Raw genomic sequence first — 14,737 nt, 5'->3', positions numbered from 1 at the left:
GGAGAAGAAGGGGACAACAGAGGATGAGATGGCTGGATGGCATCACCGACTCAATGGACATGGGTTTGGGTGGACTCTGAGAGTTGCTGATGGACAGGGAGGCCTGGCGTGCTGCGGTTCATGGGGTTGCAAAGAGTCAGACATGACTGAGTGACTGAACTGAACTGAACAGAAGAAAACAGAATAGGTCAGTAATGGAAGCAGATACAATATCAAATTAGATTTTGTTTCAAGTATAGGTCACAATTCACAAAAATAAAATTTAACACATTAAAAAATTAGTTCATATTTTTGTCTATTTTTTATTTTAAAATACTTAATAGTCAAATAACTAATCAAGTGCTTCTACCTGAAAATTTTTTTTCTCTACAAACACCGTGTTATAAATAAAAGTAAGCTATACTTGCTCAGCTTTCTACCCCTCAAAAATGTGCTATTTTCTTCCTGTGACACTGATAACACTTTCAACATCAGAAAAAGTGCAGTGGCAGAACTAAATGATGTAGTGATTAACATAAACCTTTGAGTGTCTAAGTGCACTACCACACTTTGTGGACAAATATCATTGCAATTGTAATTTAAAGCAATTGTAATTTAAATTGTAATTAAAACAGCTTGATGAATTTTTGAACAAGCTCATCGGTGAAGGATATATTTATAAGTGCTGAAACTGTCTAGAGAGCCTGGAACTATGGCTCTCTTTCTGAACAACTTCTAGAAATGTCATTTCAACAGTTTTGGCAATAATTACTGCTTAGAGATGGGGAGTTTCTCTTCCCAGGAGTTTATTGCACTAGTGTCCCCTGGGCTTAAATTTTCCTCTCTATGTACTGGGATATGGAGACAATGATTTGCATGTCTCATATCTCAAACCTATAAAATGCATATTAAAATGTATATTTTCTCTAAATTTAATATACTTTACTCAAATACTTCACATATTTCACTAGGTCCCTTACTTCCTTTCCCTGAATGTGGTTTAAATACTACTTGCTGAAAACAAAAGCAATTACAATGCTAGGGAGTTAGGCAAGTAATTAGGTGGTATTTTTAAGACTAAATTTTATTTTTCAATATTCTTAAATGTCTTATCATATGAACACACCCTGTTTTAAAGTTCATAGTCATTGTTCCTTCCTTTAACTTCTTTATTTCTTGCATGTCTTTGGGAGCTAAAATTGCATTAAATCACAAAGAAACCTGAGGTAACTAAACAGTGTCAAAGAGTTTTTTCCATCTGTTTCACTGTCCTACAGGGAATATTCCCAGGCTTAGAGGTATGATAAATGGTCCAGGATATCCTCGGCACTTAAACAGTGTTGTCTATATTTGCACTTAGAAAATATTACTAAATTTTTTATACCAAAGAAAAAAACACTTTCTATTAAACATTTAAAATTTTCATCCCTTTTAATATGATAGTCCAGCTGTATTGAAAAAAAAAAATAGAAGTCCTGACCAACACCATAAACAAATAACAGTGAAAGAATGGATGAATTTTAAGAGAATAATAATAGTGACTATGAAAAAAATGAAGTAGAAAACAATTACTGTGTAAAAAGCATGAGATTTGGAGTGGCCTGAATTGGTCTTAAAACTGAGTATAAAACTAAGTATAGCTCAGGAAGTAAAATTGAGCACTTATCACCTCATTTCTGACCTGGAAATAATGTCACTGTGCAACTGTGACAATTAAATGGCATTAAACTTGCAAAGCACATAGCAAGAGTACCTGAAAAATAGTAATTACTCAAATGTAGCTTACTCCTGCCAATGCACTAAGTCTGCCTTCTGTAGCTAGTACATTGATATTTATGATATTAAGATTTATGATACTTCAACCTGGAGTGCTCCATCTGGAAAGACTTAATGTTGTGAGAGGGTTCAGGGAAGTAAAAAGGATGCAAAAATATTAGAAACCAGAACTATCTATGGGTAAAAAAACTTTCGAAGTAAGCTGCTGAATTTAGTCACTCAGTCATGTCCAACTCTTTGCAACCCCATGGACTGTAGCCTCCCTAAGCTCCTTTTGTCTGTGGGGATTCTCCAGGCAAGAACACTGGAGTGGGTTGCCATGCCTTCCTCCAGGTGATTTCCCTGACCCAGGAATTGAACCAGGGTCTCCGGGAAGACTGTTTGAAGTAAGACTTCATATTAAAGAAAGGATTAGAGCTAAGGATTTATTCAATCATCAGACAGTTTTTAAAAGCATATTCTTTGAAAGCTTTTGTATTAGCTGTTAGGAACTTCCAGGATCTCTGGGCATTCCCTTTCTCTAATTGTAGATTGAAGACAGTAGTGAGAAGAGCTAATCCATCACTCACCATCAATCCATTTGATCCAAATATAAGCTATGTTATCAAGTAAAGAGTTCTGGAGTTCTGCCACTCAGGCTCTCATTGTATGATAAAGGATCACAGTTCAAATAAGCTGGGAATAGACAAAATTCCCCTCAAAAATGAAGTTTGGGTATGTGCTACAAAGCAGTAGACTCTGGGTCTGTAATCAAAAAGAATGAACTGAGCACAGAAGTCTCTCATATTTGAAAACATGTAACAATAACAGTAAAAAGAATAAAACCCATTAGACTTCATTAATGCTGCTACCCAACGAGAGGAAGAAAAATATATACTTAGGATTTTGCATTTTGACTCACATTCCCATAGCTCATTTCTTACTTCTTCCTAATTTTTTTTTTTGTTCTTAAGTGTTCTCTTCCATTGCCAGATTTTCATCAATATTTAGGAACTACTACAACTATTTCAATTCTCCTTAAACCGTAATGGAAAAACCCCAAATTGGCCTGATATACTAAAAACCTAAAAATTGGCCTAGCAATTACTATTGCTGAAAACAATGTTTCTTAATCCCATAGTAGCCATTCTAATGTTTGATATGCATCCTTTAATGTTTCTTTAAACCCATATTATTTATGTGCATATATATGTTTAATGTACCCATAGTATATTATGGGCTTCCCTGGTGGCTCAGCTGGTAGAGAATCTGCCTGCAGTGTGGGAGACCTGGGTTTGATCCCTGGATTGGGAATATCCCCTGTAGAAGGAAATGCAACACACTGGAGTGGGTTGCCTGGAAAACCCCATGGACAGAGGAGCCTGGTAGGCTATAGTCCACGGGGTTGCAAAGAGTCGGACAAGACTGAGAGACTTCACTTTCATAGAGTATTATGTAACAGGTGTTTATCTTCTCATCCCACCTCCTAGAACCACTAATGCTTATTCCTACTGCTGAATGTAATCTGGTCTATTGCTTCTAATAATGGCATGGTATGCTCTGTAGTAATGGTTCTCAAAGTGTGGTCTTCAGATACCATGGGGTCCCCAAGAGACCTTTTCAGAGGGTCTGTGAAGTCAAAATTGTTTTCATAACAGTAGTAAGACATTATTTCCTTTTTCACTGTGTTTGCATTTACACTAGTGATTTGAAAGCAAAAGTAGATAAAACTACTAGCACTGTAGTAATATCAAAAGAGTAAATGATATACCCATTTGAATGTAGAGTTCCAAAGAATAGCAAGGAGAGATAAGAACACCTTCCTCAGTGATCAATGCAAAGAAATAGAGGAAAACAATAGTGTGGGAAAGACTAGAAATTTCTTCAAGAAAATTAGAGGTACCAAGGGAACATTTCATGCAAAGATGGGCACAATAAAGGACAGAAATGGTAGGGACCTAACAGAAGTAGAAGCTATTAAGAAGAGGTGGAAAGAATACATAGAAGAACTATGCAAAAAAGATCTTCATGACTCAGATAACCATGATGGTGTGATCACTCACCTAGAGCCAGACATCCTGGAATGTGAAGTCAAGTGGGCCTTAGAAAGCATCACTATGAACAAAGCTAGTGGAGGTGATGGAATTTCAGTTGAGTTACTTCAAATCCAAAAAGATGATGTTGTGAAAGTGCTGCACTCAATATGCCAGCAAATTTAGAAAATTCAACAGTGGTCACAGGACTGGAAAAGGTCAGTTTTCACTCTAATCCCAAAGAAAGGCAATGCCAAAGAAAGCTCAAACTACCCCACAATTGCACTTATCTCACACGCTAGTAAAATAATGCTCAAAATTCTCCAAGCCAGGCTGCAACAATACGTGAACTGTGATCTTCCAGATGCTGGATTTAGAAAAGGCAGAGGAACCAGAGATCAAATTGCCAACATCTGTTGGATCATCAAAAAAAGCAAGAGAGGTCCAGAAAAACATCTACTTCTGCTTTATTGACTATGCCAAAGACTTTGACTGTGTGGAATCACAACAAACTGTGGAAAATTCTTCAAGAGATGGGAATACCAGACCACTTGACCTGACTCCTGAGAAATATGTATGCAGGTCAAGAAGCAACAGTCAGAACTGGACAAGGCACAACAGATGCTTCCAAGTCAGGAAAGGAGTATGTCAAGGCTGTATATTGTCACCCTGCTCATTTAACTTATATGACGAGTACATCATGAGAAATGCTGGACTAGATGAAGCACAAGCTGGAATTAAGATTGCCAGGAGAAATATCAATAACCTCAGATATGCAGGTGACACCACACTTATGGCAGAAAGCAAAGAAGAACTAAAGAGCCTCTTGATGAAAGCGAAAGATGAGAGTGAAAAAGTTGGCTTAAAGCTCAACATTCAGAAAACTAAGATCAATGGCATCTGGCCCCATCACTTCATGGCAAATAGATGGGGAGACAGTGGAAACAGTGGCTGACTTTATTTTTTTGGGCTCCAAAATCACTGCAGATGATGACTGCAGCCATGAAATTAAAAGATGCTTGCTCCTTGGAAGAAAAGCTCTGACCAACCTAGCAGCATATTAAAAAGCAGAGACATTACTTTGCCAGAGGTCCATCTAGTTAAAACTATGGTTTTTCCAGTAGTCATGTATGGATGTGAGAGTTGGACTATAAAGAAAGCTGAGCGCAGAAGAATTGACGCTTTTGAACTGTGGTGTTGGAGAAGACTCTTGAGAGTCCCTTGGACTGCAAAGAGATCCAACCAGTTCATCCTAAAGGAAATCAGTCCTGAATATTCATTGGAAGGACTGATGCTGAAGCTGGAACTCCAATACTTTGGCCACCTGATGCAAAGAACTGACTCATTTGAAAAGACTCTGATGCTGGGAAAGATTGAAGGTGGGAGGAAGGGGACAACAGAGGATGAGATGGTGGGATGACATTACCAACTCGATGGACATGAGTTTGAGTAAGCTCTGGGAGTTGGTGATGGACATGGAAGCCCAGCGTGCTGCAGTCCATGGGGTCACAAAGAGTTGGACACAACTGAGCTACTGAACTGAGCACCAAAATATACCAGTACTCATCTTATTTGTCACTGCCATTCATTTGCAATTAAAAACAAAACAGAAAACATTTCACTGAATGCCTGTAAAAATGAAAGTGAAAGTGAAGTAGTGAAATCGCTCAGTCATGTCCAACTCTTTTCCACCCCATGGACTGTAGCCCACTAGGCTCCTCCATTCATTGAATATTCCAGGCAAGAGTACCGGAGTGGGTTGCCATTTCCTTCTCCAGGGGATTTTCCTGACCCAGGGATCAAACCCGGGTCTCCTGCATTGTAGGCAGACGCTTTTACCATCTGAGCCACCACACACTAAACCCTAATGCCTGTAATGAAGCAATAATTATTAATTGTATCAAATTTCAACTGGAGTATATGTCTTCTTTATTCTGTGGGACCAAATGGGAAGTATACAAGAAGTAGTGTGACTGCATATCCATGTGTAACATTTCCTCAACCAGTGATATGAGCTGAATAAGTTTCTTTTTTACAAGGAATACCATTTTCACTTGGACAAATGACAAAGTATGTTTATTCGGACAAAAGTATTTAGCAGACACTGTCTCAAAAAAGAACAAAGGTAGCTCATTACTTTGAGGAAAACAATGGTCATTATTTTTGTTGTCAGTGATAAAATTCAATCTTCTAAGCAAAATTTAGAATCTTGGAAAACTGGTATCAGCCACCATGAGTTCGGCAGCTTTTTGACACATGGAAGACATTTCTTGAGATTAGTGGCAATAGTACAGAAAAGTGTTTATGTAATGATGTGCCAGCATTTTGAACATGTGCATAACTCAGTGAACCAGTGTTTTCCAAGTGACCATTCCATGATGATATACTGATTTGAATGCAGAGTTCCAAAGAATAGCAAGGAGAGATAAGAAAGCCTTCCTCGGCGATCAATGCAAAGAAATAGAGGAAAACAACAGAATGGGAAAGACTAGAGATCTCTTCAAGAAAATTAGAGATACCAAGGGAACATTTCATGCAAAGATGGGCTCGATAAAGGACAGAAATGGTAGGGACCTAACAAAAGCAGAAGATATTAAGAAGAGGTGGCACAGAAGGACTGCACAAAAAAGATCTTTACGACTGAGATAATAATGATGGTGTGATCACTCACCTAGAGCCAGACATCCTGGAATGTGAAGTCAAGTGGGTCTTAGGAAGCATCACTATGAACAAAGCTAGTGGAGGTGATGGAATTCCAGTTGAACTATTTCAAATCCTAAAAGATGATGCTGTGAAAGTGTTGAACTCAATATGCCAGCAAACTTGGAAAACTCAGCAGTGGGCCCAGGACTAGAAAAGGTCAGTTTTCATTCCAATCCCAAAGAAAGGCAATGTCAAAGAATGCTCAAACTACCGCACAATTGTACTCATCTCACACGCTAGTAAAGTAATGCTTAAAATTCTCCAAGCCAGGCTTCAGCAATACGTGAACTGTGAACTTCCAGATGTTCAAACTGGTTTCAGAAAAGGCAGAGGAACCAGAGATCAAATTGCCAACATCCACTGGAAAAAGCAAGAGAGTTCCAGAAAAACATCTATTTCTGCTTTATTGACTATGTCAAAGCCTTTGACTGTGTGGATCACAATAAACTGTGGAAAATTCTGAAAGAGATGGGAATACCAGACCACCTGACCTGCCTCTTGAGAAACCTGTTTGCAGGTCAGGAAGCAAGAGTTAGAACTGGACATGGAACAACAGACTGGTTCCAAATAGGGAAAGGAGTACATCAAGGCTGTATATTGTCACCCTGCTTATTTAACTTATATGCAGAGTACATCATGAGAAACGCTGGGCTGGAAGAAGCACAAGCTGGAATCAAGATTGCTGGGGGAAATATCAACCTCAGATATGCAGATGATACCACCCTTATGGCAGAAAGTGAAGAACTAAAGAACCTCTTGATGAAAGTGAAAGAGGAGAGTGAAAAAGTTGGCTTAAAGCTCAACATTCAGAAAACTAAGATCATGGCATCTGGTCCCATCATTTCATGGCAAATAGATGGGGAAACATTGGAAACAGTGGCTGACTATTTTTCTGGGCTCCAAAATCACTGCAGATGGTGATTGCAGCCATGAAATTAAAAGACGCTTATTCCTTGGAAGGAAAGTTATGACCAACCTAGACAGCATATTGAAAGGCAGAGACATTACTTCATCAACAAACGTCCGTCTAGTCAAGGCTACGGTTTTTCCAGTGGTCATGTACGGATGTGAGTGTTGGACTATAAGGAAAACTGAGTGCCGAAGAATTGATGCTTTTGAACTGTGGTGTTGGAGAAGACTCTTGAGAGTCCCTTGGACTGCAAGGAGATTCAACCAGTCCATCATAAGGGAAATCAGTCCTGAATATTCATTGGAGGGACTGATGTTGTAGCTGAAACTCCAATACTTTGGCCACCTGATGCAAAGAGCGGACTCCTTTGAAAAGACCCTGATGCTGGGAAAGATTGAGGGCAGGAGAAGAAGAGGACAACAGAGGATGAGATGGTTGGATGGCATCACCGACTCAATGGACATGGGTTTGGGTGGACTCTGGGAGTTGGTGATGGACAGGGAAGCCTGGCGTACTGCGGTTCATGGTGTCACAAAGAGTCGGACATGACTGAGCGACTGAACTGAACTGATACTACACATAAACTGATACTACACATACTATAAAAGATCTGTTTAAAGTACAATATAAAACAATTGATTTAATATACTACAGATATTTCACTAATTTGGCTTCAGATTCTACATTGCAACTCATTTTATTTACTTAACTTTCATATTTTAAGTTATGTAAATTACACATAACTTAAAATCTATCATCTAAACCATTTTAAGAGGTAAGTTTCATGGTATAAAATGCAGTTGTAATGTTGCACAGTGAATTAAATATATGCAGATTATGACTTGCTGAATGAGGAGACACAGGTACACAGGGGAAGTAAAAACCCCAGGGTCCTTTGGTGGAAGGCATGGTTTCAACACACTCACACAAAGGAGGTGAGGTCACAAGATTTTTTACTTGCAAATCCCAGAAATGAGGGCAGAGTGCAAGGAGCTGTGGGGAGGGGAATCCTCTGACCCCCATCACGACGAGCAAGAGACAGAGAGCAAGCACCATTACTGTAAGGTGGCTGTGGTGAAGGTCACTTTTGCTGGACCAACTCTTAGCGGCTATATTAAAAGGTGTCCAGGGGAAAGTAAACCAGGAACTTGTGAGAATTTTAAGCTCAGATCCTTATCTAACTATCCACATTTTGGATGTGAGCAGAATTATCATACTGTTAAATGCCTAGGCAATGACTGAAAATACTGTAGCTGTTTTCTCACCAAAAACAACCATCAATTTCCAGAACGCTTATTATCTTATAAAACTGCAACCGTAAACCCATTAAACAATAACTACCTATTCCCTCCTACTTCCAGTCCTTGGCAACCACCTTTCAACTTTGTTTCCATGATTTTGTTAAAAAGGGAGGGAGGTGGGAGGGGGGTTCAGGATGGGGAACACATGTAAATCCATGGCTGATTCATGTCAATGTATGGCAAAAACCACTAAAATATTGTAAAGCAATTAGCTTCCAACTAATAAAAATAAATGAAAAAAATAAATAAAAGCAGAAAAAAAGAAAAAAAAATTAAAATACAGTTGAAGTACAGTATTAAGTTTCAAGTATACTATATAATGATTTAACATCTGCATGTTATGAAATTGATCACAATGATAAATCTAGTGACCATGTATCCACATACAAAGTTATCACAATATTATTGATCATGCTCCTCATGCTGTATACCACATCCCCATGACTTATTTATTATGTAACTGAAGGTTTGCATCTCTGAGTCCCCTTTACCTATTTCACCCACTCCCTCACCCCTCTCTTTTGGCAACCACTTGTTTTCTGTATCTATGTGTCCATTTTTATTTTGTTTTGGTTTTTAGATTGGATGCAGAATCATATGTGAGTGAAAGTTCAATATTTTTTTCTAATTTATTTTACTAGCTAATGTACAAATGGCAAGATTTTGATTTCTTGGCAAGATTTGATTTTTATGGACTGAGTAATATTCTATTCCATACAATGGAATATTATATGTCTATATAATATTTTGTATCTATAGATATACCACCTCTCATTTTCTATTCATCTGTTGATAGGAACTTAGGTTGCTCCTATATCTTGGTTATTGTAAATTATGCTGCAGTGAACACTGGAGTGCATATATCTTTTTGAATTATAGGGTTTTCATTTTCTCCAGATACACATCCAGGAGTGAAATAGCCAAATTGGCTGGTAGTTGTATTTTTAATTTTTTGAGGTCTCTCTCCATACTGTTCTCTATAGTGGATGCACCAATTTACATTCCCACCAACAGTGCAAGATTTCCTATTCTCCACATTCCAGCCAACATTTGTCATCTGTGCTCTTTTTGTCTGCCTTTCTGACAGGTGTGAGATGGTATCTCACTGTGGTTTTGATTTTCATTTCTCCGATTAGCGGTGTTGAGCATCTTGTGTCTCTTGGCTTTCTATATGTCTTCTTTGGGAAAAGATTATTCAGGTCCTCCACCCATTTTTAAAATCGGGTCTCTTTTTTGGATGTTGAATTTTACGAGTTCTTTGTATATTTTGGATATTAACTCCTTATCAGATATAGTGATTACAAGTATCTTCTAGCTTTTAGAAGGATGACTTTCATTACGTTGACCGTTTCCTTCATCGTGCAAAAGCTTTTTAGTTTGATGTCTCATTTGTTTACTCTTCCTTTTGTTTGCAGAGACATATTCAAAAAATATTATTGCTAAGACTGATGTCAAAGAGTGTACTGCCTATGTTTTAAGAATTCTATCATTTCAAGTCTTATCAATACATCAGTCTTTAATCTATTTTGAGTTTGTTTTTGTGTATAGTGTGAGGATTTCCCTGGTGGCTCAGACGGTAATGTCTGCCTACAATGCAGGAGACCCAGGTTCAATCCCTGGGTCGGAAAGATCTCCTGGAGAAGGAAATGGCAACCCACTCCAGGATTCTTACCTGGAAAATCCCATGGACGGAGGAGCCTGGTAGGCTACAGTCCATGGGGTGGAAAGAGTTGTATTCAGCTTAGCGACTTCACTTTCACTTTCATAGTGTGAGGAAGTAGTTTGATCCTTTTGCACGTAGCCGTCCAGTTTTTCTAATACCATTTATTAAAGAGATGGCCTATTTCCTGTTGTATATTCTTGCCTCCTTTGTTGTAGATTAATTGACCATGTAAGTGTGGGTTTATTTGGGGGCTCCAAATTCTATTCCAATGATGTGTCTGTTTTTGTGGCAGTATCATAGTTTTTTGATTACTGTAACTTCATATAATAATATAGTTTGCAATAATCAGGACTGCCTCTATGATTTTGACTAAACTATTTCATAATTAGAAATACTTTCATGTAAGTAGAACCATACAGTATTTGTCTTTTTGCAACTTGCTTGTTTCACTTAGCACAATGTCCTTCACGGTCATTCATGTTGAAGGAAATATGTCAGAATTTCCTTCCTTTTTGAGGCTGAATAATATTCCATCAGTGGACACTTGTGTTACTTCCATGTTTCAGTTATTGTGAATATCCAATTACCAATAATTTTATTTTTAATAAGGCAGTTTTGAGGTAAAATTGACTTATACACATTTATATAATGTTTTGAAGTATATATAGTCATGAAAATGTCACCAAAATCAAACAGTAAACATATCCATCATCTCAAAAAATTCTTTCCATCCATTCTTCTTGATCTTCCCTCCTCAAGCAGTTACCGATTTGCTTTCTGCCACAAATCAGTAGTTTTACTAGTGTTAGTCTCTCAGTTGTATGGACTGTAGCACCCCAGGCTCCTCTGTCCATAGAATTTTCCAGGCAAGAATACTGGAGTAAATGACTATTCAGTTCTTCCAGGGGATTCTTCTGACTCAGGGATCCAACGTCGGTCTCCTATAATGCAGGCAAATTCTTCACCGTCTGAGGCACCAGGGAAACCCCTTTTCTTTACTAGTTTCATATAAATCATAAAATTGTTTCCTCAATGGTTTTTCGATCAGTTTACATTGCTCTCAGCAGCATATGAGAGTTCTAATCTCTCCAGGTGTTACTAACACTTGACATAGTCTTTTTAAACATTCTGATATGTATATGGTGGTACCTCACTGTAGTTTCAATTTTCATTTCCTAATGATCTTTTCATGTGCTTACATGGTATCTGTATATATTGATGAATTCTGTCTTCAAATCTTTGCTCTCTCCTCTTTTTTATTGAGTTGTTCCCTGTTTTAGGGTTGAGTTTTAAGAGTAATTTATGTATTCTGAATAGGGCTTCCCTGGTGGCTCAGTGGAAAAGAATCTGCCTGCCAATGCAGGAGATCCAGGATCAATCCCTCGGTCAGAAGATCCCCTGGAGAAGGAAATGGCAACCCCCATTCCAGTATTCTTGCTGGGAAATCCCATAGACAGTCATGTGGTCAGAGGTGGACACAACTTGGCGACTTAACAGCAACAGCAGCAGCTGGATACTTGAAGCTGTTCTAGAATTCCTTCGTGCTTTTATTCCCCCTCCTCCATTCTGAGTAGTTCCTGTTAATATGTAATTTACTAATCTTTTCTTCTGCAATGCCTAATGCACCATTCATCCCATCTAGTGTATTTTTCAACTTGGAAATTATAGTTTTCACCTCTGTAAGCTTGATTTTGGCCTTAATACCCTACATGTTTCTAAATTTTTTGAGCATGTTAACAGTTTTACCTTTCTAATACCCTTACCTGCTAATTCTAAAATCTGTGTAAGGCCTAGGTTGGTTTCAATTGATTATTGTTTCTTATGGGTCATGTTTTCTTGCTTCTTTGCATGCCTACTGATCTTTTACTTGATGACAGCCATTGTTAATTTCATCTCATAGATGTTGAGTATTTTTTTGATTTTCATAAACTTTTGAGCTTTGCTGTGGGACAGTTACTTGAGAATGGTTTGATCCTTTTCAATCTCACATTTGATTTATTGGGTGGAGCCAGAGCAGTACTAATAGGGTAATTATTCCCTATTAAGAGTCAAGGGCTACCCATTCAACTGTGGTTGCTGAGAATGGGCAGTTACCAGACCCACACTAGTCCTCCAATCCTTTCAAATGCTTTTCTCCAGTCTGCTTCCTCACATACTTATGCTGATCAGGACTGTGTTTAATTCTCAAAGTGACCATTTATAGGTATCTGGAGTTCTGTGTTGTCTCCTGGCTGGTCCTCTGCCTCATGAAATCTATCTTGGTCTTCCTAAGACACTTAGCTCCCTTTCCTTAACTCAGGGAGCCTACCTGGCTCTTCCTCTGTTCCCCTTCCTTGTTTCATGACTTGGAAGTTCCCTCAAATCAGTAAGCTGGGAAAATTATAGGGTTCTATTTGTTTGTTTCCCAATTTTCCTCAGTCTGAGGCCTAAGGTCTTGAAGTCCACTTCTGCATGTAGTCTATTTTTTTATTTGATTCTTCCAGCAGGAACAAGCAGTCCTCGTTTTCCATCACAGCTAGAAACAGAAATAACAGCTAACTTTTAATAAAATACCACTTCTCGAGTTTTTTGAATAACATCAAAAGAGAGTATCTACAATTATATGAAAGATTTCAGTGTTGCTTTATCTAACTATATATCTGTGAGACATGAGACTCTTCACATATTGGCTTGGCCAAAAAGTTTGTTTGGGTTTTCCTCTAACAGCATACAGAAAAACCCAAACAAACTTTCTGGTCAACCCAGTATTTCAACTGTAACAATGTATTACAACAAATTAAATGCAGAATACCACTATTCTATACAGTGGGCATCTAACCAGAAACCTTAACTTTACTACTTGGATCAAAGTTTTACTAGAAAGCTGGAGTATGCCATTACATCTTAGATTAAGCAATTAAGTTTTCCCCAGTAAATTTAAAACTAGAACACCCAGAAATTACTGAAATAGTGAAGTAAAATGAAGATATTTAAAATAGCTATACATTTTATGAATTTCTCTAATAGTTGCATGAAAAAAGTATATTCATATACGTATATATGTATTCATATAATCAATACCAACTCACCTCTCACATACACATAAAGTACAGGAGTCATCTGTAACAGCAATTGAGACTGGAAGAAAATTCTCCTGAGCTATATAATTAAGCTATAGAATTCTAGTGAGTGTTTTGGCACATATGCTTGAAATGTTACAATTCTTTCCTATACATTCAGGTAATTTCCATAAACCACTGGTTTTTATGAAGTTGCCATGAATGACAGTATATTCAGTGGTTAATTTCATAATATTTGGAATTACACTGCTTGAGTTCAAACTCCAGCTCCAACATCCAACTGTATGACCTTGAGAAAGTCACTTATGTTTATTTCAGTTTCCCTATTTGTAAAATGGCCTTTAAATGTAAATTTCTTAAAAGCATTCATGGTAAATAAAACATTTAGCAACTGTTATATCAATTTAGTAATTATGCCTTCTTCTCTATCCTGTTGATTTCAGTCAATGGACTTTAAAAGGCGAAAGATTTATACGATCTGAAGAGAAACCAGAGTATTCAATGGACTTTAAAAGCAAACATAAAAATCTACCCCTAATGTACTCATTTATGAAGTCTAAAGGAAGGCATAAAGACTAAGTTTGTTGCTTTGTTTTTGAGTCTCACAAGTAATTACGATCACTACATCGGAGCAAGAACTGAAAACTACAATCATACTCCAGATAAATTATCACTTATATGAATCAGTGTTAGGCTAAATTTAAACTGTTTCTAGAAACATATTCCAGTTCTGAAGTTCGAGGAATCAGAGCCAACATGCTCTAAGTGTGGCAAGACAGAATCTCTGCCATCAGAATCCATTTAAATTCATTCAACATTTAATAAATACCACTGAATATCAGCCACTAAATATTGGATAGACAAATAAGATGCCTCTGTCCTTAAGAACTTTAAACTTAGTGATAATAGAGTATAACCATATAGGTAGTGTTTCCCAAGGTGTGGTACATGCATGCGTAACACTGTATGTAAGAAGCAATCCAAGTTTTCCTCGGAACCGAGTTGACTACAGCAAGAATGAATAATGACAGACAGGCTCTCTTCGTAGATTTTCCTGCAATAATGGCATTCTTAGCATTGGTTTTTCTGCAGCCAACCTGAGATGCAAAAATAGCAGCAGGGCTCGAGATGGACTAGAACCGCCAGGCCTACCAGCTGCCCTTTCCTTGTGTGAAAACAGACCCCTACAGACTGGAAAAAGCCAAGCTAGAGACACTATCTAAACAGTCCTTCATATGCTCAGTAACGGGTGCCTCAACTTCTACCATTTCCAACAATAGCTAAAGAAGAGGAATCAGTATGATAGAAAAGGAGAGGGTGAAAAGCATTCTCAG

Source organism: Cervus canadensis, chromosome 5 (assembly GCF_019320065.1).
Source record: "Cervus canadensis isolate Bull #8, Minnesota chromosome 5, ASM1932006v1, whole genome shotgun sequence".
Classification (NCBI taxonomy): domain Eukaryota; kingdom Metazoa; phylum Chordata; class Mammalia; order Artiodactyla; family Cervidae; genus Cervus; species Cervus canadensis.
Note: the sequence above shows the minus strand (reverse complement) of the source record.